General features: G+C 42.4%; 1 protein-coding gene and 1 long non-coding RNA gene across 4 annotated transcripts in view; one reads left to right on the top strand and one right to left on the bottom strand.

The window, feature by feature from the left end:
• LOC146670854 (thyroid hormone receptor alpha) overlaps positions 1-24,181 on the top strand; it is a 118,226-nt gene that overhangs the window by 8,658 nt on the left and 85,387 nt on the right. For all 3 annotated transcript variants that reach the window (XM_085402964.1, XM_085402967.1, XM_085402965.1), the window contains exon 2: positions 3,531-3,619. The gene's annotated coding sequence lies outside the window, so the exon portion shown is untranslated. The remainder of the gene's footprint in view (positions 1-3,530; positions 3,620-24,181) is intronic.
• Positions 6,003-24,181, bottom strand: part of LOC146670845 (uncharacterized) — a 372,233-nt gene continuing 354,054 nt past the window's right edge. Inside the window, exon 3 of the long non-coding RNA XR_014911377.1 lies at positions 6,003-6,103. This is a non-coding gene — a long non-coding RNA (uncharacterized LOC146670845). The remainder of the gene's footprint in view (positions 6,104-24,181) is intronic.

The following is a 24,181-nucleotide window of genomic DNA, read 5'->3' as shown; positions in this document are numbered from 1 at the left end:
TTTTTGCCTATTGTAATGAAACACATAAATAAATGAAACTAGGTGCTAGTAGTATGAAGCTGGGTTGTTTAACACAAACCTTAAAAAAGGGACTTATTGTTAGTTATGGATACTCTTTCCCGATGTTGCAGTATTTGGCACCCAGGTGAATTGCTCCCAAATAAAAATGGCTGAACCTTGATTTAATCTTTATTGGTGTTTACTTGGTTTACAACCACCCAGTTTTGTCAGCACAGAGAGGTGTGTAGTGAGTTATTGGATTAGCTTAGCTTGGAAATCAGAACCTGTCACATAGCAATCACACAATAGTTTGTTGAAACACAAACTGACGCCAGAGTGCGCCCCAGTAAGAAAACGATTCTTTCCTAAATAGTTTTCACTTGTTAATTTGGAACTATAGAAAACAGTTAAAGGTTATTAAAGACTCAGAGTAGAAACCTTCATCCTTGGTTGTCCTGCACCAAAGATTTTTAAGATTTTTCAAGAACGACCCTTTATATTTAAGGCTTCAGCTTTTATAAATAGTACTTTGTTCAGACTGTGTTACAATTACCTATTTATTATGGTAGTGCTAAAGAAGATTTAACTTCCTGTAATGGCCACTGGTGACTGGCTCCATGAGTGAGTCAGTGCCAATATTAAATCTTTACATCAAAGTACATTTTTATGGTTTTGTAGAAGAACAAAACAGTTCTGTCTGCTAAGTTTTATCTCTTAACCGTGTTTGCTGTGATGCTGCCTTTTGAAGCTTTTTTTGGGGGTTTGTTTTGTAATTTTCTGACACAAACATGGTTTGCTACGAGGTACTGAACACAATTCTACTATTTAGTGTGTTGCCTTGTACTGATTAGCAAACATGGATCCAGCTAATGGTTGAACGTGCTAGTTTTGGCTTATAATTTAGCACGCCACCATCTGATCTTAATAAGGTCAATTATGATTAAATCTTTCAACACCGATAGCCACGAAGGAGCTGAACACGACAAATGTTTGTCTGCTTTTGTGCCACACCTAATATTTTGCTCACTTTAATCACCTGAAGCCTCGGGGAAATCATGCATCTTGTCCGTGTGTTTCCACATTTGCTGTTACACAGTGATTGGTCAGACGGGGGCATTTTTGTCAGTCATTCATTTCATCGTCCAGTTGTCATGTGACAGTCCCGATCACCAGTGCGGTTCTGTTCCCCTTTGAACTGCTCTGATTGGCCTGTTTCTGTGATCAGTCTTCTCCCTCCATCCTTGGATCTGTTGCAGCACAGTTCTTGCAGTTGCAGCTCTCAAGGGCTTTGTATTCTTTCAGGGGAGAGAAGAAAGACAAAATCTTAGTGAGATGAGAGAGATTTTATAACCGGCTTTTGTCTTTTGTGCCACATGCACACGCCCACATTCACTCTCTGGAACAAAGAATGGTGTCAGGAGTGGCCACAACAGGAAGTTGCCCAGGGATTAGATCAACAGTACAAGACTCTCTGAGGCCTTTGCTCCTCCCTATACAGTAAAGTTCACACTGTGAGTCTTGAAAGAATATTTTTCAGGAAGTTTGGTGTTTTCAATATCAGAGACACAACGAGAGAGAGAGAGAGAGAGAAACTGACTGCACAGCTGGGAGATCAAAATGGGAGGAGATGAAATAAGTGCAGGAAAGATCGTGCTCTGTACGTGGATCCACAGTGCTGGAAGGATTTGGGGTAGCTCCCCTGCTATTTCCAGCCCCAACTCAAAGAACTGCTGTACTCTGCTGGATTTAGTGAATGTTATCGGCTGCACCATAGGAACACTGATGGATATTTTAAAGTCACTAATTATTTCAGCTCTATTCAAAGATCATTCATAGAGTCATTGCTGTGCTTGGTTCCATCTGTCCACCAGTTCTTACATTGATCTTACTCAGTTATTATACACTAAAAGGAGTGTGTTGTAGTATTTTAACAGTTTGGCTGTTCAGCCTGACAGTGCTGTCTTTATAGTTCAGGAATTGCCATAGGCCAGCAGCTTTGCACGTCTTCTCACCTATGCAATATATTGAGCTGCTGCCAGTTCACCCGTTTGTAGATTCAATGTGTTTTTCCGCTTTCATTAAGCACTTTGGCTCGACGCCGGCAGCAGCTATTCAAAGGGAAGACTCAGGAGAAAAGTGTTAAGGTGGCTGGTAATGCTCCCTGATATCAGAGCCATGTTATCTGGCTTGAGGCACAACCTGTAATAAAGAGTGTTAACATCCAGATGATCAATGGATCAGGCTTTTTTTCTCCATTTTAAACAAAAACAGCTTAGTTAATCGTGTACACACACACAGTGGTGACCTATATTTTCTCCAGAGTCACAGAAATTTAATGAAACTTAATTAAAACTTAATTAGAGGCAGTGCTTTCTGGTAAATTCAGTGATTTAAAAAAATCCAAATTATAATCAAACGGCTCAGTTTCACATAAGAAAACGTCAAACTGAAAGTATTTAAGCCTCACTGCTTTTTGTAACTTGACACTAGCTGTCTGTTACTGGCCTACATAGCATTAAACATAATACTGTAAGCTAATAATAAGGTTTTTATATCTCTATGCATGTGTAGCACAACTTTAAACTAGTCTGTGAAAAGACTGACGGTGTATTCTACCCAGCGTGGGTTTACGGGGTCCCAGACACCAAATATTTTAACTCTTGAAAGATCAGGATTTCTTCACTGCAAGTAATTCAAACCATGCTGCAAAATATCATTGACTGTCCTCGTGTTGTGGACGGACTCATCTGTCTGATGTTTGGTGCATTTTGGCGTCTTCTTCCTGCCTTATGGTTTGTCTTTGCTGATTGGGAACACTGGACATGCTAAGTTGTTATTAAGAACAATTGAACTTGCAACATACTCACTGCTTTCGCCACTTCACCTCAAGGTAAATGTTGTTCCTTATATAGACAAGTATGCATTGGAAGGTTGGAAGCATGCAGGTTGTATTCAGATTTCCTGTTTGTTTTGAATGATTCTAATTCATTAACACATGCGTGGTGGTAAAAACAAAACAGGCTGGTGCAAAGCGGGAGTGTCAGTGCCAGCAGAGGGGACATCCCTGTATGTGCTTCTCTTATTTTTGATCATTATTGTGCATTTTATGGTAGGTAATTTACCCGAAGAACATGCAAAGAATATTAGAACTTCACGAGCGAAGAGTTTTTCTCCTGCTAGCCTCAGAAATGACAAGCAAGCCATCTGGAAATACTGAAACAAAGAAGACTAAGCTGGCCAAACTAGTTACCTGCCCCGCTCCGAGCCTGGTTCTGCTCGAGGTTTCTTACTGTTAAAGGGAGTTTTTCCTTCCTACTGTCACCAAGTGCTTACTTGGCGACAGTATTATTGTCTATATTATTTTAGGGTCTTTACCTTACAGTAAAAAGCACCTTGGAGGTGACTGTTATTGTGATTCAGTCCTATATAAATGTAAGCATAAAGACTGGTGTTGTATAATATTTGTTAATAGAAATAATCATCTTGAAATATTTCTGTTTAACGCATTTTTTTTCTTTTTTTTTCCCCAGAGTTTCTGTGAAGGAAGACGCTTTGCCACATGATGTTTTCCAGTAAATATGTTGGTGAAGAAAGCCGGCCTCCCCCTCCATTGCACCAGGTGGGTTATCTGTTATTTCGTCTTCATAGCTGAACCGTTCACTCAAATTCATGCAGGTGGTTTAATTACTCATACTTTGTGTGCCAGTAATTGCACCAACACAGTGCTGTTCTGTAATTTTGTTGAAGTGTTTTCTTTATAATGTTAAAGATGTTCTCAAACCGTGCACCTGGATGTTAAAGTCATTCCTACTATGTATGCTGCAGAGCCCAGGCTCAGGAGTGAAATTGCATAAAACTAAGGAAAAGCAGGTTAAAGAACGTTTAAATAAAACACATAATTGTCAGCAGCTCTTTTTATGTCGCCTGTATCTGTGACACAGGCTGCTGCTATGATTGGTGGTTTCCAGCAGAACCTGTAAGTGAACTCAGGGTTTTTTGGTCAGCTCTGCCCTGTGACGCCTTCAGGGCAGAGGGCTGAGCATGTTCAGACTACAACTGAGAAACGTTTCTGCCACTGAAAGGTCTCAGAGAGAACTTTTTAATTAGATTGTGAGATGTGCTTTTTTGTGAGATTCTTTGCCTTTTTAGTGTTTGGGAGATTTTTTCTTTTCTGCAATAATGAGGACAGAATCTGCTGCAGCATAAAGAGCATGCTCGTGTTGCAGTGTTAACATACAAAGCAAAATCAAACTCAGCTGCTTTTCATTTGGTTCCCCCCAAAAAAGTCTTTGTTACATTTGTTACATTAGCTTGTCTGCATACACTGTAGCTTTTTTGGCAAATAAGCATCATAGGTTTTCTTTAAAAAGTGAATGTTTGCTAAACAAGAATAAACTCTCAAATCTGTATATTAACTTTTTTTTTTAAGGTGTGATAAAAAGGAAGAGAGACTGTAATTGTGATAAGAGGAAAGGTGTTTTGCAGTGCAACACAACTCATACAATAATATAAAGGTTGAAGGTAATCAAACTGTTAGAGTCTACACAGTATAGATTCCTTATCTTTCTCTGTGTGCTGTAAATTTCCGCCTGCTCTTGTACCTCCTCGTTAGCTCTGCTGAGTGACTGTGGGCAGAGGCGGAGCCAGACATTTGAAACACCCGGGGCTTAGCCCTAAAGGGTAGTACGCATGTGGGATTTTTTTTTTTTTTTTTTTTTTGGGGGGGGGGGGTGTTAGAAATGACTGAAAGATTAACAGGCTCTGTTTTGAGTTTCAAAAAAGAATGACTTCACAGAGGGAAAAATATATATCACATATGCAGGACACCTTAAACTAGTTTTTTAATTAAGCAGCGAGGCAGAACAAAGTCGGGGCTGTATCAAGACACAGGGACTAAACCCCAATTCAACCAGACCCAGAACTGATCCTGAATTAAAACAGGACTACAACAGTTCAAAATCAGGACTACAGAATCAGAACTAGATGATAGTAGTACTAAAAATCATCATATACCTGCACTACACTTGTTTTTTTAATTCTAAGAAAAGTCCACTATTTAGATTGAGAAAAGTTTATATAATTATTTAGCCTTGTTGCGCAAAAAAGCCTGCATAACTTAAATGTAGAATTTGAAAAATAACAAACCTAAAAAGAAACACTAGGTACGAGATACATGAGGACCTGTGATACGGTGATACTTTTGGTAAACAACCATTTGACTAACATGTGTCTCACCTGCTCTTGTTCATCTCTGTTCTGTCCTCATTCTCCATCTCCCTCTCTGTTCCTCTCTCTCTTTGTGCTGACAATCATCAAATATACAGTTGAAACCAGATATTTACACACTCTTCAGATCAAAACACAAACACTTTTTTAATTGTAACATCAAATCAGACTAAATGTTTATTTTTTTAGATTGATAAATATAAAAAACATATTTGTTAACTTTAAGAGTAAAGAGAGAAACTATCTGTATTTCTTAATTGCAAATGGCACCAAATTGTATTCAAACTGAGCCACACCTATGGAGGTCCACAGTTCTTTTCCTGGTGTTTTGGTTGACATCTCTTGATGTTCCCATGTCACAGAAACAGGCTCTGTGTTTTGCCTTATATGCATCCACAGCTGTGCCACCAGTTTACTCACATGGACTCTACGAACCTATCAGAAGCTTCTTCAGCTCAGAATGGAATCGTCTGCAGTTTTCTTATTAATTAACAATAAACTTAGTGTATATGTACTCCTAAATTTGATCAAAGTGATAATAAATAGACAGCTCTGTCTCTCTTTATTCTGACATTTAACTAATTCAAAAGATGTTTCAATATTTATCTAAAACAAAAGTTTACTCTAAATTGATGTTGTACAGTAAAAATGTTTTATGTTTTCTCCCTAAAGTGTATGTAAATATCTGGTTACAAATGTGAATATCCTGCTGTGTACTGAAACCCCTCTTGTTTTGCATAGAAATATACTGAACAACATACAAAGCATAATATATAAAATAACATTTACCTGAGTTTTTTCTTTGAAAGAAGCCTCTAATGTCCATTCTTATATTTCAGTACATAACTGAAACCGAATTAGTCGGGGAGGGTAAGAACTGAAAATATGAAATAAACACACGTAAGCTAAGACTCTCTAAAAAATAGCATTTGTTCGGCTTTTCATTTCGCCATTTGTTGATTCACTTGAACAGCAAGTAAAATAATATTGGTCAAGTGATCAGTTTCATATCAATCTTTTGTGATGCACCGTCATATTTACATTATTTGTACGGTATGAATGATTTGCTTTGGTACCTGGTCAAACTTAAGCTCTCCTTATGGCTGGCTCCGTTTCTTCAACAGCGTACTCACAGGCAGCAGCTGCCCCGCCCTCTTGCTCAGTCGCTTAGTGTCTGAGCTCGGATCATACCAATATCAGGGGGGATTCACGCACAGTCGTAAATTCCCACAGTGTGCACTATGTGCTTCGAATATTGCTTGCACTTTTTGTTTTATACAGTTGTCAGCCAGACATCTAACTATGAAAAAATTACACCCCAAAAGACCCCGGGCTTCTGACAAAAAGACCCGGGCTTAAGCCCAGTAAGCCACCCCCACGCTCCGCCCCTGACTGTGGGGAAGGCAAAGCACAGAGAGCAGTGCAGCAGCAACACTCAGCCAGATGTTCTCTGATGCGATTCCCCACAACAGGACATATTGTGATCTGACATACTGTGTAGTTGATGTGATTTCTAATTTTAGTTCTCACATAGCCTCAAATCATTTTCACACCACTGAGTCCCCCATGATGCACATTTACAACACACGTTCAGCCCTTCCTGCCTTCTCATTATCCTAATTTCCTCACAAGCAACCAAAATCTCAACCAACTGATGTGCCAGCGTTATTCAGGAGTCAAATGTAATTAGGGTTGGCCTTGAAAACGCTCACTCACCACCTTGTAACAGCAACCCAGCTGTGTGGCTCATGCTTTATGCAGAACCTGCTGCACTGTGGTCATGCAGATGTGGTTTGGAACTCTTCCCCTTTAAGGCACAGTTGGACTGGCTGAACAGGGAAGCACCACAGTCAAGTACATTTATAAATATCAAGCAAAGCCACAGTTGACATATAAAGTGTGTGTGATGGTGTTGGTTGTTTCTTTTTGGTTTTGTTTGCATGCATTGAAAGCAGTAGACAGGGTGAGCAAGGCCCCAGCACAGAACAGAGTAGGCCTCAATTTAAATATACCCTGATAACATTATGACCACCTGCCTAATGTCGTGTCGGTCACCCTTTTGCTGCCAGACCAGCTCTGACCTCCAAGGCATGGACTCCACCAGATCTGTGAAGGTGTCCTGTGGTATCTGGCACCAAGATGTTAGCAAGAGTGTTCAATCAGACAAAGCCATCTTCCCTCATTGCTCCGTGGTCCAGTTGTGATGCTCATGTGCCCATTTTTGGTGCTCTCAGTGGCGAGCAGTAGTCAGCATGGACACCCTGACTGGTCTACGGCTACGCAACCCCATACACAACAAACTCTGATGTGCTGTGTAGTCTGAAGCCTAACTCGTCTGTTGGATTGGACCACAGAGGCCAGCCTTTGCTCCACCATGACCCTGTTGCTGGTTCACCACTGTGCCACTTTTGATAAATACTGACCAACGCAGAGTGGGAATACCCCACAAGACCTGCAGATTTGGAGATGCTTTGACCCAGTTGCCTAGTCATCACAATCTGGCCCGACTCGCACAAATCTGCATACTTTGCCATTTGTTCTCCTTCTAACACGTCAAGTCTGAGGACAAAATGTTCACTTAATACATCCCACCCACTAACAGGTGCTTCAACGAAGAGATAATCACTGTTATTCCATTCACCTGATCGCCTGATCAGTGTGTAGTATAAGTTATAATAAGACTTTTCACCAAATGACTTGCTGTATTTGAAACAGTTTACAATAAGAATTACTGGTGTTTGTATTCAAAGTAGGTGGGGCCCAGCTGCCTGCACCTCTCACAGTAGGGAGTGAGGCACATCAGGGGGAGCAGCAAGGCTTCTGTGAATGCTTTTAAAGCTGTGACAGTCTTTTGCATCCTGAGCTCAATCAAACCAAAGGTACAGGATAGACGGACCTTTCTTGCTGATTAGTTAAGGAAACTGTCTGCAAGTTTTTCTTTTGTAACATAACAGCAAAAATGTTATTTGTAGGGACATTTGGATCAGATATCAGTCCAAGCTTACTCAGAAAGCTAGATCAATAACAAGTTGGTCTATATATTTAAGAAACCTATACTACAGAAACACAGTACAATTAGTTCTACACTGTTTATGATGCTGACAGATGGTAGTTTCAAATTTGTCATCTATAAACACAGACTGTAAGATTTATTCTGCTCTCAACCTCCAGTGTCCTTTAGTGTTGCGTATTTTGGTTGTGAGGATTCAGACCCTGACCCAGTGACAGAAATACTTCAGCCTATATCAAAGAACAGGTGCTACTGCACATTCATAATGACATTTTTTTGTGTTTTACCAAGTGTGGAGAAATAAAAGCATGGCCTACTTTACTCTCAGGCACATGTTTCAAAAACCTTTGAAGGTCACCACATATGCAGACGGCTGCGCTCTCTAATGGTCATGGTAACTACCTTAGAACTACCTTTAACTACCTGGATGTCAAAGAGTTCATTCATTTCCACACAAAGTGCTCACTGCAAGAGTTTTTTTGTTTTTTTTTTACATTAAAAAAACCCATTACTCACAGAGTACGTCATGAAGCTTGTCAGGTGCTCCTTTTTACAGCTTCTTCAGATTCTTTGTCTTCACCCATGCTGCCCAGCCTCCACCTATAATGGCCTGCTAATGGGGGCACATCCTGCACACAACTTAAACTGCCCTCTGACCGTCTCGGCTTTCTATACTTTTAGTTGATCCACAGTGAAGCAAAGACAGAATTCATTGTCTGTTAAGTGCAGCTGCTGCAGAGTTATATATTGCATCATGCGGCTGGATAAAACTACACGCCTCTGGAGCGAGGATCGCAAGTTCGATTCCCACCTGGTATCCAGTAAGGGTCCTGGCTAGACCCCCCCATGCAAAAAAACAAAACAGCCCTGGAATGGAGCCTGTATGTCTGCAGCCTGTCCGCAGTTCAGGACACAAGCATTTCACTATATGTTGTACTGTGTATGTGACATATAAAATTTGTATGCCGGCATGGACGGGGCTTTGTAATTGTGGCTATATTTCTCATTTTGTTTACTGGTTTTGATGGGGTTTAACTCATTACCCCTTGAAAGCCTACTATGAGTAACCCCAGAAGCTGATTTCTGAGCTAAACAGTTGCTGTCATATTTCAGACCTGCTCATAGTACAACATGACTGGGTTTGTATCAGCCGTTAGAAATTAGTGAGGCTGGTCTCTGCCTATGCAGCCACCCTTGGAAAAATCCAGAAACTATGAGTAATGGTCAACAAACCACAACTTTATTGACAAATACTGAGGTATCAGAACGGGAACAGGGGAGGCTGTTACATGTTGTGTTTCCGGGAGAGAGAGTTAAAGCCGGTTATCTTTGAATTTGTTGTACAAATATATAAATGTCAAAGATGCTGAATTATTTTAGAGTCTGAAATAATCTGTCTTTACTCACAAAACTAAAGAAATGTAAAACAAACTTGGAGATCAGCTTGATGGTGTGATTTGTTTATACTCTGATCGTTTCCCTGTAGCCATTTTGCATGACTCTCATTTAGATTGAAATTTTGATTCATTTACATTTTTCATTTGCACCTTTCACCACGTATAGCTTTACCAAAGAAGACTGATTAAAATCCATCTGGGTTTTCTCACATTGGACATAAATTAGATGAAGCTTTACAGTCACTCGCTGGAAGCTGGTAATGCCTTTGAAGCGTTTTCATGAATGCCAAATATCAGCAGGGTGCTTTCTGCACAAGCTGGAGAAGATTTTACATGCTGTACAACTGCAAATTGACTTCATTATGATAAGACTTTGACTTTTTTTCCACACTTGTGAGAATTGGTATACTTCAGCATGTTTGATGTATTGTTCATTTAGCCTAATATGTTTAGCAGACTGTGTGCTGTGTATGAGTTCATCCAAAGGTCATGTGATGATGCCCCCCATCGCCAGCTGATTGGCTGAAGAGTAGATATGAGATTTGTTTTTATTATCTGTGCATCTTATTTACCTCATTATCCAAATCTGATCCAGTTTGCTGCCAAAACAGGGGAAAGAAAAACTCCTTGTCGCAGCCACATTGACTCCAATAGGAAATAACTCCAACAAGCAGGCACTCAACTGCTTGGGATTACCAGAAGTATGGGTAATAAGTAGCACTGAAGTAGGAAACCAATAGCACTTGCCATTTTGTCAATATTTTTGTCTGAAGTGCCTACATAAGCCTGAATCAATAGAAAACTATGTCCATCACACCACAGTTGCAGGAAAACCATTTGTTGTGTTGACAGATCTCGGGGGTTTCTCACTATTTTGTCATTCACAGGCAGCTCCAGAGTACATCAGCATTCTGCGTGAAACCGCGGAACAGAATCCCTGTAATCGTTTTTTACCTGAGGGATTTCAGTTGCATGAGCTGGTGTGTTATTCAGTAATCCCTCACATTTCCCGAGCAGTTTTAACAAAAATAAAAACAATCTCAACAGAGAATCGTTCGAACAAAACGCGTATTTGCACACTTGTTCACACAGGAGATCAGAGCCGCTGAAGACAGCTTCTGCCCATGGGTGATATCCTCATTCACATTTCTCTGCTTCCAGTGTGTGATGTGATTAGGGCCTTACCCCAGCTGTGCATCAGAATATCCTCAGGGGAAACCTGCTGGTTTCTCCCAGCATGCTTTTAGAGTGGTGGTGGGGGAGGGAGGGTCACACCGTGGGGGTCCTCACAGAGCAAAAATGTTTATTTTCCAGGAAGGAAAATAATTTTAGTTCTTGACTTAATGAGCAATGGAAAAGGACCTATTGTACTCATTTCTGGCTGTAAGTTTTTTGTTTTGTTTTTTTTAACATTTGAACTCTACTAGAGTAGCTTTGCATGAGTCACGGCTCAAAATAATCCTTATTTATCTTATACTGGCACTCCAGTTCAGCCGCGGGACTGGTCTGAAGCTCGGCGGCCAGAATCAGGTCAGTGAAGGAGTCAAGCTGGACCACTGGAAAAACAACAACTTTTTGTTGTCCTTTTGAGGAGTGGGGGCTTTACGGCGGTTTACTGGTCCGACACTCTTGGGCTGTATGGGCCCTAAACTGAGTTTGACAGCCGCTGTGTAAAACAAAAGCATCAGACTTTGTGCTTTTCTGAGTAGACGCATGTTTGTCTTTTGGATGGATTTTACATCTTTCAACACACCAATGGAAACTTCGTTGAAACAGGTTGGGTTTTGGGGTTGTTTTGTATTTAGGTATTTTTGTCCTTTGCTTCTTGGTGTTGTTTTTATTTGCAGCGACAGACTGTGATCATTGCTAGATACATGGCTGCGTATCAGAAAGCCTATCTGACTCAGGCTGACAGTCCTTTCCATCTCTCCACATTCTAAATCCTCAGCAGTGACTTTTGCGGCTTCAGGCGCGTCTTTGATTGCTACAATTTGGATCCATTTTCCTGGTTGCTTGTGAAATTGGAAACAGCTGGCAAACACCAGAACAGAGCAGCGCATGTGGCTCTAATATAAATGATCTGCTGTCACCAGAGACCCAAGAACAGGAAAAGACGAGCTGTTGGTCTCGTAGAATATCAGAAGGGGCTGCCGCTTGTGAAATTGACAGTATTGCCACTTGATATGTCCATGTCGGTGATTTTTTTTTTTTTTCCGGGGCTGCCTCATAAATATTAATCATCTCAGCTGTTAGTCAGCATGTGCAATCTCAGTGTGAGATTGAGATGAACCCAGAGAAACAATTAGCAAATTAAAAAAGATGAGCTTGTTTGTAGGGCTGTGCGATATGACCAAAATCTCATATCCCGATATAAGACATCTATCGTCCGATAACGATATAAATCACAAAAATTTAACATTTTCTGTAAATTCTGTGAATCTCGGGCAGCTCGACTTGCGTGAAGTGTTTCCAGCTGCGCGTCGTGTAGCTGGAGTCGAGTGTTTTAACCGATGCATGAAACGATACATTTTTAGACATAAGTTGTAACGGCGCCGTTTTCTTTGTATTTATTACACGGCGTGCTGCGGGGAAAAGCCTGTTCTAACGTTTGAGTCTAAGGTTTATTTTTTAGCACCTGACGGCTCTTTTTTTTACTTCTCATCCGTAAATAATCTGCTCTTTCACGTGATTCAGTTTATTTTGAAAAGTCTCAACAGGATCTTGAGCTTGATTGTGAAAGGTTTGTGTGGAACATAAACAAGCGGACACGCAAAGGTGTCACCGTCGTTGTTGCTAACGACAGCGCATAAAAACAGGTGCTTGTCCGTCCGTAGTGTGGTTATATTAAATATAAGAGAAGGAGAGAACTTTAAGACATTAATATAACCACTGCAGTGACCATCAGAACCATGAAAAAATATTGCCGTAAACAGTTTATTTTGCGACACCACGAAACAAACGATAGCGTAAAATGAAACAATAGACGTTTTTATATCATCATCTGATATATATCGTTATATCAAACAGCCCTACTTGTTTGTTTTCTCTGGCTAGTTGCTTTTTTCTCGGTATCTGGGGAGTCTCAAATATTAATAAGCATAAGCAGGCCATGAATGTGAAAATAAAGTGGAATAGCAGCTTGAGGTGTGAAACTTTTGTTCATTGTCATTTTGTTTATTTTGCGTTTGTTCTAAAAGAAGCACTGAGTAGCACCAGAGCCAACGCCGAGCTGTGAAAATGAGAGAATATGCATGTCTGCAGTGGCTAGTCTGGAAGGCTAGCTATTGCATTAGCATAATAACTAATTAGATACAATTACAGTCTATTACACGTTGTTCCATTGAGGTTTTATTCACATGCTAATCAGGGTACTGTGTTTCAGCATGTACCGACATTAATAGCTGTAAATAATTAGATTTTGATAATAGAATATTTCCATAACAGATTATTTTATGGAATACAACTTTCCATGTGCGTTATAATAACATCATGTGTTTTTTTTTATCAATGTGTATCAAATTAAAGAAGTACATTTACTGTGCCATGAAAAAGGATTTAGCCCTTCCTGATTTCTTCTTCTTTGAGCTGACTATGGGTTGCCACAATACATCATCTGCTTCTGCCCTGTCCCATCTTTCCTCTGCATTTCCTCCTTCACTACATCCACAAAGCTCATCTGAGTCCCTCCTCTTCTCCTCCTGCCAGGCAGCTCCATATTCAGCATCCTGTATCTGATATATCCACCATCCCTCCCCTGCACATGTCCAAAGCATCTCAGCCTTACCTCCAAACTGCTCACCCTGAGCGGTTTCTCTGATGTACTCATTTCTAAATCTGTCCATTCTTCTCACTGCCAATGAAAATCTGAGCATCTCCACCTCGGCCTGCTGTCTTTATGTCAGCAACACAGTCTCCAAAGTACACATCGCAGCAGGTCTCAGCACCATCTTGCAAACCTTCGTATTCACTCTGCTGCCATCCTTCAGTCACAAATAAACCTCTGACACTCATCTCCACCTTGCTCACACTCTTCCTGTCCTCTATTGTGCACAGTCTGTTACTTTAGACAGTTGTCCTAAGGTGTACAAACTCATCCACCCACTCTGTCTCTACTCCTTACAGCTTCACCTGTCTCACTTTTATTTACTCCTGTAGTCTGTCTTGCTTTTACTGACTTTCATTCTTCTTCTCTCCAGATCATACCCCATCCTCTCCAGGCTCTTTTCCACCTGCTTTCTACTCTCACTGATCACAATGTTGTCTGCTATCATAGTCCACAGAGAGCCTTGCCTGACCTCATCAGTCAGCCTGTCCATCACCACTGCAAGTAAGAAGGGGCTCACAGCCGATCCCTGATGTGATCCCACCGCCTTGAATCCATCAGTCACTCCTACCGCACGCCTCACCAGTGTATCCGTCCTGCCCCACCTTCACATACTTCTCTGCCAATCATGCAGTACCACACTTCCTGTCTTGGCACCCTATCATACGCTTTCTGTTGATCCACAAATACACAGTGCAGCTCCTTCTGTCCACTGTCCTCTGTCCTAGACACCCGATACCTCTGAAGGCATGCCACCTGGACCAACCACCTTCTAATCCTCTGCACTTCCTCGCTGACTGTCCTTTTTTTTTTTTTTTTTTTTTTACTTTATTTATTAATTTTTTTAAGAAAAAGGGATTTTAAAAACCCCCATTGATGAGTGCTGACAAGACGAAACATTATTTGCATTTCTTGATATCATGCAGAAATATATGAAAGTTGAAAGAAATGTTTGTCTATGCTTCTTATTGCTGAGCCTGTAACCTTAGTCTGTTTGCACCATCTAAGCACAGCCAGCGATTGTTTCAAAGCCGCTACACTGACATTTACCTTGCAGATAAATAAAAGCTCAGTGAGATGTCATGCTCCTTTGCTTCCATATCCCTGTGAGTGAGTAAGAACCGACAGCTTTACGTCGTCACGTGTCGTAGTTTCCCTTAAAACGTTTGTGCTCATCAGACTCATCGTGCCATATTTTTCTGCGCTTGGACGAGTCGTGACTGAGGCGCCAAATGCTTTGACAACACAACAAACAGCCCAGCTCATTTAAAAAAACAAACATTCAGCAGCATGAAGAATTAATGAAGCAGATCTGGGTATCCAGTGTCTTTGAGCGATGCCTGCTCATCTGTTCCAGGCCTTGTTTACAAAACCATAAAATGCTGCGGGGTAGATCTGGATACTGGCTTAAAGCCCAGATGATACAGGTGAAGTGCACCACAAGAAAAGCCTTGTTCCCATCTAAGGGTAAGGCCCCCAACCCTAAAAGAAAAGGAAAAAATCACTGTCATGAGAACTGTCCTCCTTTTAGCTTTTGCATCTCTTTTTTTTTTTTTTTTTTAAACTTATTTTTCCTTTTCCTTAAGCTATCAGAGAGAATATGTCATCAGGCTGCAGTCAACCTTTGATTGTTGATATTGATGCCTTTTCTGGTTACATCTGTCCAGCTGTGATTGGACAGTTGCTTGGACAGTATCAAACTCGGCTGAGTTGTCACGTTAAACAAAGACGTATTGCTGTGCTGTTGTTAAAGACGCATTCATAGGTGGAAAAGACAACACAGAGTAGTGAAGCTAATAAGTCAGACATCGTAAGTGGGTCATTGGCTGTTTGAAAACACTGACGCTTCACTGCTCGGTCCTGAATAGGATTTTTCAGAGTTGGCTTGTGAGAGATTGGACATGACAAGAGACAGAGAAGCTGCCCTGTTTCATGAACAGTTCCCTGGGCTTGCTGAGAAAAGTCATCGAACACATTGACATAGATGCATTGGATGGAAGTAGAAGATTTGATTTGCTTTGATGTTTCAGATATCGCCCTCTAATGTAGCTCAGTATCAAAAAGACCTCAGTAATGTTATGTAAAGCTGCCTAACTGAAGATTTTTCTCAGGGCACCTTATCTGTGACAGCAAGTTAATCAGTCACTGAATTAATGACAGCAGCTGTATCAGCAGTGCTATCACTGCAGTTTTCCATTGTATTATACAGTACATTATACTGACTCTGTAATCAGAGTAATGTCTGTGACTGTTCCTGTTTGCCATCAGCTCTAAAAATGATAAACAAAACAGAAAATGGTGTCTGAGAATGGAAAGGGATATGATCTTCATCTGGATTTTAAATACAATTTTTATGGATTTTATGGCAGCAGATTAGCAGTTAGTTGAACTCTGCATAAATGGAGATCATGGTGTGGAGGTTTTGGGTTTGGTTTCTTGATGAGTTAAGTGAAGGTGAAAAAGTTTTTATTGGTGCTTCCATTTTGAAACAGTGCTGGTATTTGCTTACGAAACTGCCATGTCCATTAAACTGAGCTTCAGGTCAAAGCACATTAAGGTGACCATTTAAGGACTCTGTTGTTTGCTAATGACTCTGGATTCTTACCTATCAAAGTGCAATTATTTTTAAAAGAGCTCATCGTCTTTGAACTTTTCCCAAATGATTCAGTCAATTGCACCCTTCCATATAGCACTACCAGGTCATTTCTGCAAATGCCATGGGAAACTGCTTCAGGGTTGGTGAGAGGTATAAACCCAGCCAGTAACGTGTCAAGAGCCCTAAACTAAAGTCCCATCTACATATGAAGAGATTTTCTTGTTGTGCATTGCTTTGTAGCTGAAACTTGGGCAGTTGTAGACATTGCAGGGGGAAGCTGTGTTGGTAGGTAGCTCACTTCATTTGCTTGCATCAACAGTGAGAGGAGCTTAACTCTGTAACCACTTAGATCGTCTCACTAATGATTATTGTGCCATTCCATCATCTCTGGTATTCAATTCAATTCAATGCAGTTTTATTCATACAGCTCCAAATCACAACAACAGTCGCCTCAAGGCGCTTTATATTGTAAGGTAGACCCTACAATAATACATACAGAGAAAAACCCAACAATCATATGACCCCCTATGAGCAAGCACTTTGGTGACAGCGGGAAAGAAAAACTCCCTTTTAACAGGAAGAAACCTCCAGCAGAACCAGGCTCAGGGAGGGGCGGGGCCATCTGCTGCGACTGCTGGGGTGAGAGAAGGAAAACAGGATGAAGACATGCTGTGGAAGACTGAGATTATTGTTTCAGTTTCTGTAGTCACAATGTCTCCTGCTTATTTCCATCATCCACTCGGAGCTAAGCATGTTTCTCTATACAGAGTAAGAGCGGAGTCATTCTGTTTCATAACAGCAGCAAGAACAAAATTGGCCGGTGTGCACGATTCAAGAATCTGATAGTTTGTTTTTTTGTTCAGGGTAAGAAAGGGTAAGTTAAGGTTATATTTTTCCTTTTTATGTTTCTTTTTAAATGATGGCTTAACCAGGAGCAGCGAGCTTTCATAGTGACACTGCTTTGACACCTTGTGTGACTTCAATGAGCTTCCTGTGGAGAGAATGCTTCACCGAGCGCAGAACAAGGAAAATAAAATGGATTTCAGTGTGGCTTGATCCGTTCGGAAAATGGGAACAGATCTGATGAGCGATCGTTCTAAAAGCGCTTTCATCATGGCTCGATGTGAGACTTTTTGTGGCTGTTTTTTCCCCTCGGCTGTGTGAGTGTCAGAGTGACACTTAAGAAGCAGACAGAGATGAAGTGCTCCCACCCTACAAAGTGCAGTCTCATTATCTCGGGCATGTCAAAAAGCCGCCTCTTTCTGAGGGCTTCTAACTGCTCCCTTTATGCATTTTTTTTTCTTCACACCAAAGCGACGGCACTTTAAAAACCCATTTAAAGCAAAAAATGTTCCACAAACGAGACTGATGTGGCACCCGCTCCTTGCCATTATTTATGCTGTGGAGAGAAAATGACTGGCTGAGTGGAACTCAGCCTTGGCTCTCGAGAGGATCACAGCCATGTTCCACTTGGTAAATTACAGAAGGGCATATTTGCATTTAATAAAACGTCATTGATGTTGCCTCAGAGCTAAATGAGATAACTTTTCGTACACGCCTTAACCCCTTAAGCCCAAAGCTACCTGGAAAGGTCATCCCAGCATTCAGCCGGGAAGTATGAGGTCTGAACAGGTCAATGGATATGAGAAATGAATCAGTACTGGTAGTAGCAGTTGTAGTATAAAGGTGAGTGAGCAACCCTTTAAAGTAGTACAGCTTTAGTTCATACTTACCCTTTTTGTAATTTCCTTGTATGTCTGGATCAAATTTTTATACCACTTTAAAGCACAAAAACAATATATTTTTTCGACAATAACACAGAATTGTGGATGTTGCTTTGTTACCACCTAGCACCTAGTGTTGTTGTAGGTGATGTGCAACCTTTCATGCATATTGTATTTCCTCATGGCTGTGGCCTCTTTCAGCAGTAAAGGGACCCTGACACAGAGCAAAAATGTTCAGGAATGGTTTTAGGAGCAGAGCAACGAGTTTGAGGTGTTGACTTCACTTCCAAATTCCCAGATCTCAATCCAACTGAGCATCTTTTCACTTTCCAAAAGAAAAATTCCAGTCTACAAAGAAACAATATTTGGTAGATGGTCATAATATGTTTGTTTTTTGTCTTCATCCACATCTGGAAGCTTTGTAGGATTTGCATGTGCAAGCTAACGTGTGTGTGTGTGTGTTGCACATTTGGGAGAATTATTTTGCCTTTGAGCGTTTGGAAAGGAGAGCTGTATGTTATTCCCCTTTTGGCAGCTTGAGCTCTGTTTTCAAATAGTTGCTATGCAACCATTAGAAGAACCTCTCCAGCTAATTCATATACATTTTATATCTATGTCCACTCTATTTTCCCCCTCGTCCTCCTCATCCTTACCTCTGTTTCTTGTTCCAGGCATGTACTGCTTGTTTTCTTCTTGTTCCCGTTAGGAGGGCCAAATGATCCGCCCATCCTTTGGCTCTCCTGCCTCTCCTTCTCATAATTCCTCAGAAATGTAGCTTCCTGTTATGAGATATGCTCAGTTGGTGGTGAGGTGCTGTGTACCTTTCTGAATTCAACCCCAACACTCCTACCTATGAGTTGTTTCCTCCTTATTTTCAATGGGCTTCCCCCAGAAGTCACCTTGAGGAAAAACTACCTCCGTTGTCAGGCGGCACATGGAGAGATGGGTTTCACGTTAGAGAGAAAAAATGGCAAGGAAAAATAAACCCCCACGTATAAGCTTAAAAACACTACAAAAGACCAAGGATAAAGGAGGATTAGAACTGCCTAACTTTCAGCACTACTTCTTAGCCAACAGGCTTCAGTTTATCTCAGGATGGCTAAAACATACCCTCTTAGATGAACCTTGGCTAGATGTAGAACAAGCACTTTGCAATAATCTAGAGATCTCAGACCTACCATTTATCAGCTCAAACATCCAACGACATGAATGCTTTAAAAGCATCAATATCAACTCTTCTCTGACAGCATGGTGGGAGTTTCTAAAATTGACGGCGTCTTCATTAATCCCATGCAAACGTACACCTATCTGGAACAACCCTGACAAATCATAAAACAATAATATGATAAACTTTCCAGATTGGAGTGGTAAAGGAATCAAATATTTAGAACATATACTAGAAGGAACAGAATTTATCTCATTTGACGGACTAGTTACACAATATGGGATCAACAAGAAAAGATTTTTAGAATATCAACAAATTAAATCCATAGTAAAAAAGAAATTTAAACCGGGTCAAGTTGAACTACAAACACCACCAAGTGTGGTTCAATTTCTTACTCTTAAAACCCCCAAATTACTATCCAAAATATACAGAATGCTTTCTAAAACAGATGAATCAATATCACTTCCTATTGCAAAATGGGAAGCGGATTTATCAGTTAACTTAGACCTAAACTTCTGGTCTCAGATTGGCTTAAAAACCTTTCATCTAATCAGAAATCCCAGTCTTCAATTAATTCAATACAAAATATTACATAGAGTGCACTATACAGGTCATCGGATGTTCAAGATGGGCTTTACGTCTACCAACAACTGCTCACACTGCCAAACCAATTCACCGGACAATTATATCCACGCTCTTTGGTTCTGTCCACCAGTTCAGAAGTTTTGGCGCGAGATATGTGAAGACTTATCGAAGTGTCTGAAATCTAACATTCCAACTTCCCCCTTAGTGTGTTTGTTGGGCAGCTTAGATAATGTCACTACAGAAAAGAATATCGCCCATATGGTTTTCACTGCCCTATGCATAGCCAAGAAAACAGTCCTCATGAACTGGAAAAATAATTTCTAGAATTAAGATTATTTTTATCTATTAGATTACATTAGTCTTGATACAGCCTCTGCCACCACATCAGATCATCCATCACCTAGTGGGGGTGGGGGGTCATAGTTTGGTCCCACCTTCGCTGTTGTGATTGGTGTGGGGGTAGGGACAGGCTTGGGGCGTCGGGGGGTTCCCAGGAGCATTTTCCTTGGGGGGCTCAACCCGGGGTTGCGGTTAGGGCTGCACGATTTTGCATAAAATGAGAATCACAATTTTTTTGGCTTAGAATTGAGATCACGATTCTCTCACGATTTTCTTTTCCAGTATAAATATTTATTGCACTTATTAACTGCACATCAACTTCGTAACAGTTGAGACTGACCATAAAAACAATAAATAAACATAAAAACAACAAATGTCTCACGTTTTGTTGTTGCCGCAAAATGTTGTACTGCTTGAAATTCCGCCTCCACCGTTGCTCGACGCTGCGTGTACAGAGCAGGTAGTGCAACAATAGAAAAATAGTTGCGGGACGGCACTGTGTAGCGTTTGTCTAGGGTGTTGATCATTTTCCTAAATCCCTAAATCCCACAGTGTTGATGGGAGCCATATCTTTGGTCAGGTGATAAGTGATAGCCTCCGTAATTTCTTTGTGCCTGTGGGAGTTCGACGGGTATAGGGAAGCGCTGTATAAGGTTCCCGTTATTGATGTTTGGGTGGTTGACCAGGACGGATTTTCTCCTGTCACTTTCTCGTCATCCGTGACGTGCTCTCCGTTGTTTTTTCCCTGCTAATTTTAGCATCACACGGCACAGCTTCTGTATCACGTGGTATAAGGCTCCGCCCTTGTCATTTGTTGAGCAGGAAGAGTGAGCGCTTGTTTTCATGCAGATTACGTCCCGGATCAAAATGCAGTACAATAGTCGTCGTCTTTTTTTCTTTTTCTTTTTTTTAAAAATTGTTGTCATTTGGAAATGAGATCGCACATAAGTATGAATCGAGATCGCGATTTTCTAACAATTAATCGTGCAGCCCTAGTTGCGGTCATGGCCCTTTAAGGGCTCTGTTGGCTCTTAGGTGACGGTTTCCTCGTGGCTGCGTGCAGCGGGGCTAGGGGAGGATCTGTGCTGACGGACGTGGGTTACTGACCTGGTAGCCTGGCTGCCCCTGGGTGGGTCCTGGATGGGCGTGGGGTTCAGGGGGTGCTCCGTCTCTGGGCTGGGGCCCTGGGTGGGCCTTGGGGCCTTGGGTCCTGGTTGGTGTGTCGCCAGGGTTGTGGGCGGGTGGGTGTATGGGGACCCAGCCCTGGCGCAGGGTGCCGCCAGTGCATCGAGCCACCTGGGGGGCTCTTCAACTGGTGGGGGAGATTGTCACATCTTGCAGGAGGTCTCCTCTCTTCAGGAACTCTCTGCAGGAGTGGGAGATATAGGAGAGGTGGAGGAAGATCTCAGCCTGGGCGTCTGTTGTCTTGTGTAGTCTGGAAGATGAGTGGATGACGGGGTGGGTGCAGTTTTCTCTGTGGTGGGTTCGGGTGGGCTGTCCCGGGCTCTGTGAGTCTGGGCGGCGCTGCTAAACTGGGCCCCGGTCCGAATGGGCCTGGGCCCCCTTTCGCTGGCGGGTTGCAGAGTGTGGGGGTGCCCACTGGGGTCAGCGGGGGAGCTGGCCCCAGGGAGGGGTCACTTGCCTCTCCCTTCCCTCCCCATCTCCAGCTGCCTCCCTCTTTCCGCTCCACCACAATCACCCACACATGCAGGGCCTTGGAGTAAAGGTGTGTCACCAGGGTGCAGGGGAGGCATCCAAATTCAAATTCAAATTTTATTTGTCACGTACACAGTCATACACAGTACGATATGCAGTGAAATGCTTAGACAACTGCTCGTGACCTAAAGAAAAAAAGAAAGGAAATAAATATGAAAATTAAAAAGGGTAAATTTAACAAGGAAGGAATAAGATAAAATATATAAATTAAAGTTGAAAATAAAATAACTGTACAACAAAATACACAGTATAGAAATATATAAGAATGTATGAAGAAATATAAATATATATATACACAATAACAGCAGCTGTACAAGTATTAACTGGAAATGAAGAATATAATGTCCAGTGTTGTGCAATCCACATTATTTAGTGTCTTGTGCAGTGCAAATATGCTTAAAGTGATTTAAGTGATGAAGTGAAAACAATGTCCAGAATGTCCAGTGTGTGTGTAAGAACTATATGTGTGGGTCAGTACTGTGTGGTGGTGTGATTGAGAGACCGTATCGCCTGCGGGAAGAAGCTCCTCCTAAGTCTCTCTGTGTTGGTCTTCAGGGAGCGGAATCGCTTTCACCAGTTCTCCAGATTCCTAATCTCCTTCAGGTAGGCCGTCTCGTTGTTATCAGAGATCAGGCCCACCACGACGGTGTCGTCAGCAAACTTGATGATGGTGGTGGAGCTGGTAGTGGCCACACAGTCATATGTGTACAAAGAGTACAGCAGGGGGCTCAGAACACACCCCTGGGGGGCTCCAGTGCTGAGAGTGGTGGAGGCTGAGACATGTTCGCCCATCCTTACTGCCTGTGGTCTGCCAGTTAGGAAGTTGGAGATCCACTGACACATAGATGAGCTGAGTCCCAGATGCTCCAGCTTGGTGGTGAGTGTGGAGGGAATTATGGTGTTAAATGCAGAGCTGTAGTCTATGAAGAGCATTTTAACATAATTCCCCCTTCTAGTGTCCAAGTGAGTGAGTGATGTGTGGAGGAGATGAGAGATGGCATCGTCTGTGGAACGATTTGGACGGTAAGCGAACTGTAGTGGGTCCAGTGTGTCTGGTAGTGAAGAAATGATGAAGTCTCTGACCAGGCGTTCAAAGCACTTCATCACTACTGAGGTGAGGGCTACAGGGCGATAGTCATTGAGAGAAGCAGGGTGGAGTTTCTTCGGGACAGGAACAATGATGGACTCTTTGAAGCATGTGGGGATCACCGACTGAGATAAAGAGATGTTGAATATCTCAGTGAACACAGGAGCTAGCTGGTATGCGCAGTCTCTTAGGATACGACCTGGGATGCCGTCTGGTCCTGCTGCTTTCCTGGTGTTCACTCTCTTGAAGGCTCTCCTTACTTCATGCTCGGAGATGACGAGCACGTTTCCGGTGCTGGCAGTATCTTCCTGTCTGCAGCCGTTAGCGCCGCTAACACTAGCATTGTTGGAGTCCTTAGCTGCAGCCTCGAAGTGAGCATAGAAAGTGTTCAGCTCGTCTGCCAGAGTCACGGCCGCGTTCGTCATACCGGTTGTTGGTGCTTTATAGTCCGTTATTGTCCTTAGTCCCCGCCACAGGCTCCTAGAGTCACTCTGTTGGAGTTGTGACTCTAGTTTCCTCCCGTAGCGCTGCTTCGCCTCTTTCACCGTCTTCCGCACGTTATATGACGCGGCTTTGTACGGGTCCATGTCCCCCGTCGTGAGTCCCGTGTTGTAGGCAGCGGTGCGGGATCTCAGAGTGTCGCGGATGGTTTTATCCACCCACGGCTTCTGGTTGGGAAACATTGTGATAGTCTTTGTCTCCACGGTATCATCCGCTAGTTTCCCAATGAATCCCACAACCGCTTCTGTAAACACGTTGACGTCATCATCGGAGCTGTTTCTGAACATGTCCCAGTCTACGTCGTCGAGTGCGTCCTGTAACGCGGCCACCGATTGATCCGTCCCGCACGCGACCTTCCTCTGAACCGGAACTTCCTGTTTCAGCCTTTGTTTGTATTTTGGCATGAGGAAGATGGCGGCGTGATCGGATTTGCCAAACGGAGGGCGAGATTGTGCCTTGTAGCCGTCCTTGACCGTAGTGTAGCAGTGGTCCAGTGTCCTTTCACCTCTGGTGGGGCAGGTGATGTGTTGATAAAAGTTCGGCGCTGCGCGTTTGAGGTTGGCGCTATTAAAGTCCCCCGTTACAATAAGCGCAGCGTCCGCTTGTGGTGGAATATAAACGACACTTATAATGACCGATGTAAACTCTCGAGGTAGATAAAAAGGACGACACATGATGGACAGTAGTTCCAGATTTGGTGTGCAGGAGCGTGTGAGAGGAACAACGTTCGCACTGTTGCACCAATTATTGTTCACCATTAAACACACGCCGCCTCCCCTTGACTTCCCCGAGTCCCGTGTCCTGTCCATGCGGTGAACGGAGAAGAACTCGGCCGGCTGGATGGCGTGGTCCGGCACCGCTGGGTTCAGCCATGTCTCGGTGAAGCAGAGGAGATTGCAGTCCCGAATTAGACCAAAATACTCAATTTTGCTCTGCAGGGGCCTGACATCCACTCACGAGGATACGTAGGCAGAGCAGTGGGCTTTTTCTAGGCTCCAAATCCGCCCACATC

This window comes from Rhamphochromis longiceps, linkage group LG4 (assembly GCF_057381845.1).
Source record: "Rhamphochromis longiceps isolate RC_006_pf linkage group LG4, R_longiceps_female_GT1.1, whole genome shotgun sequence".
NCBI lineage: Eukaryota > Metazoa > Chordata > Actinopteri > Cichliformes > Cichlidae > Rhamphochromis > Rhamphochromis longiceps.
Note: the sequence above shows the minus strand (reverse complement) of the source record. Positions and strands in the feature narration are given on the sequence as shown.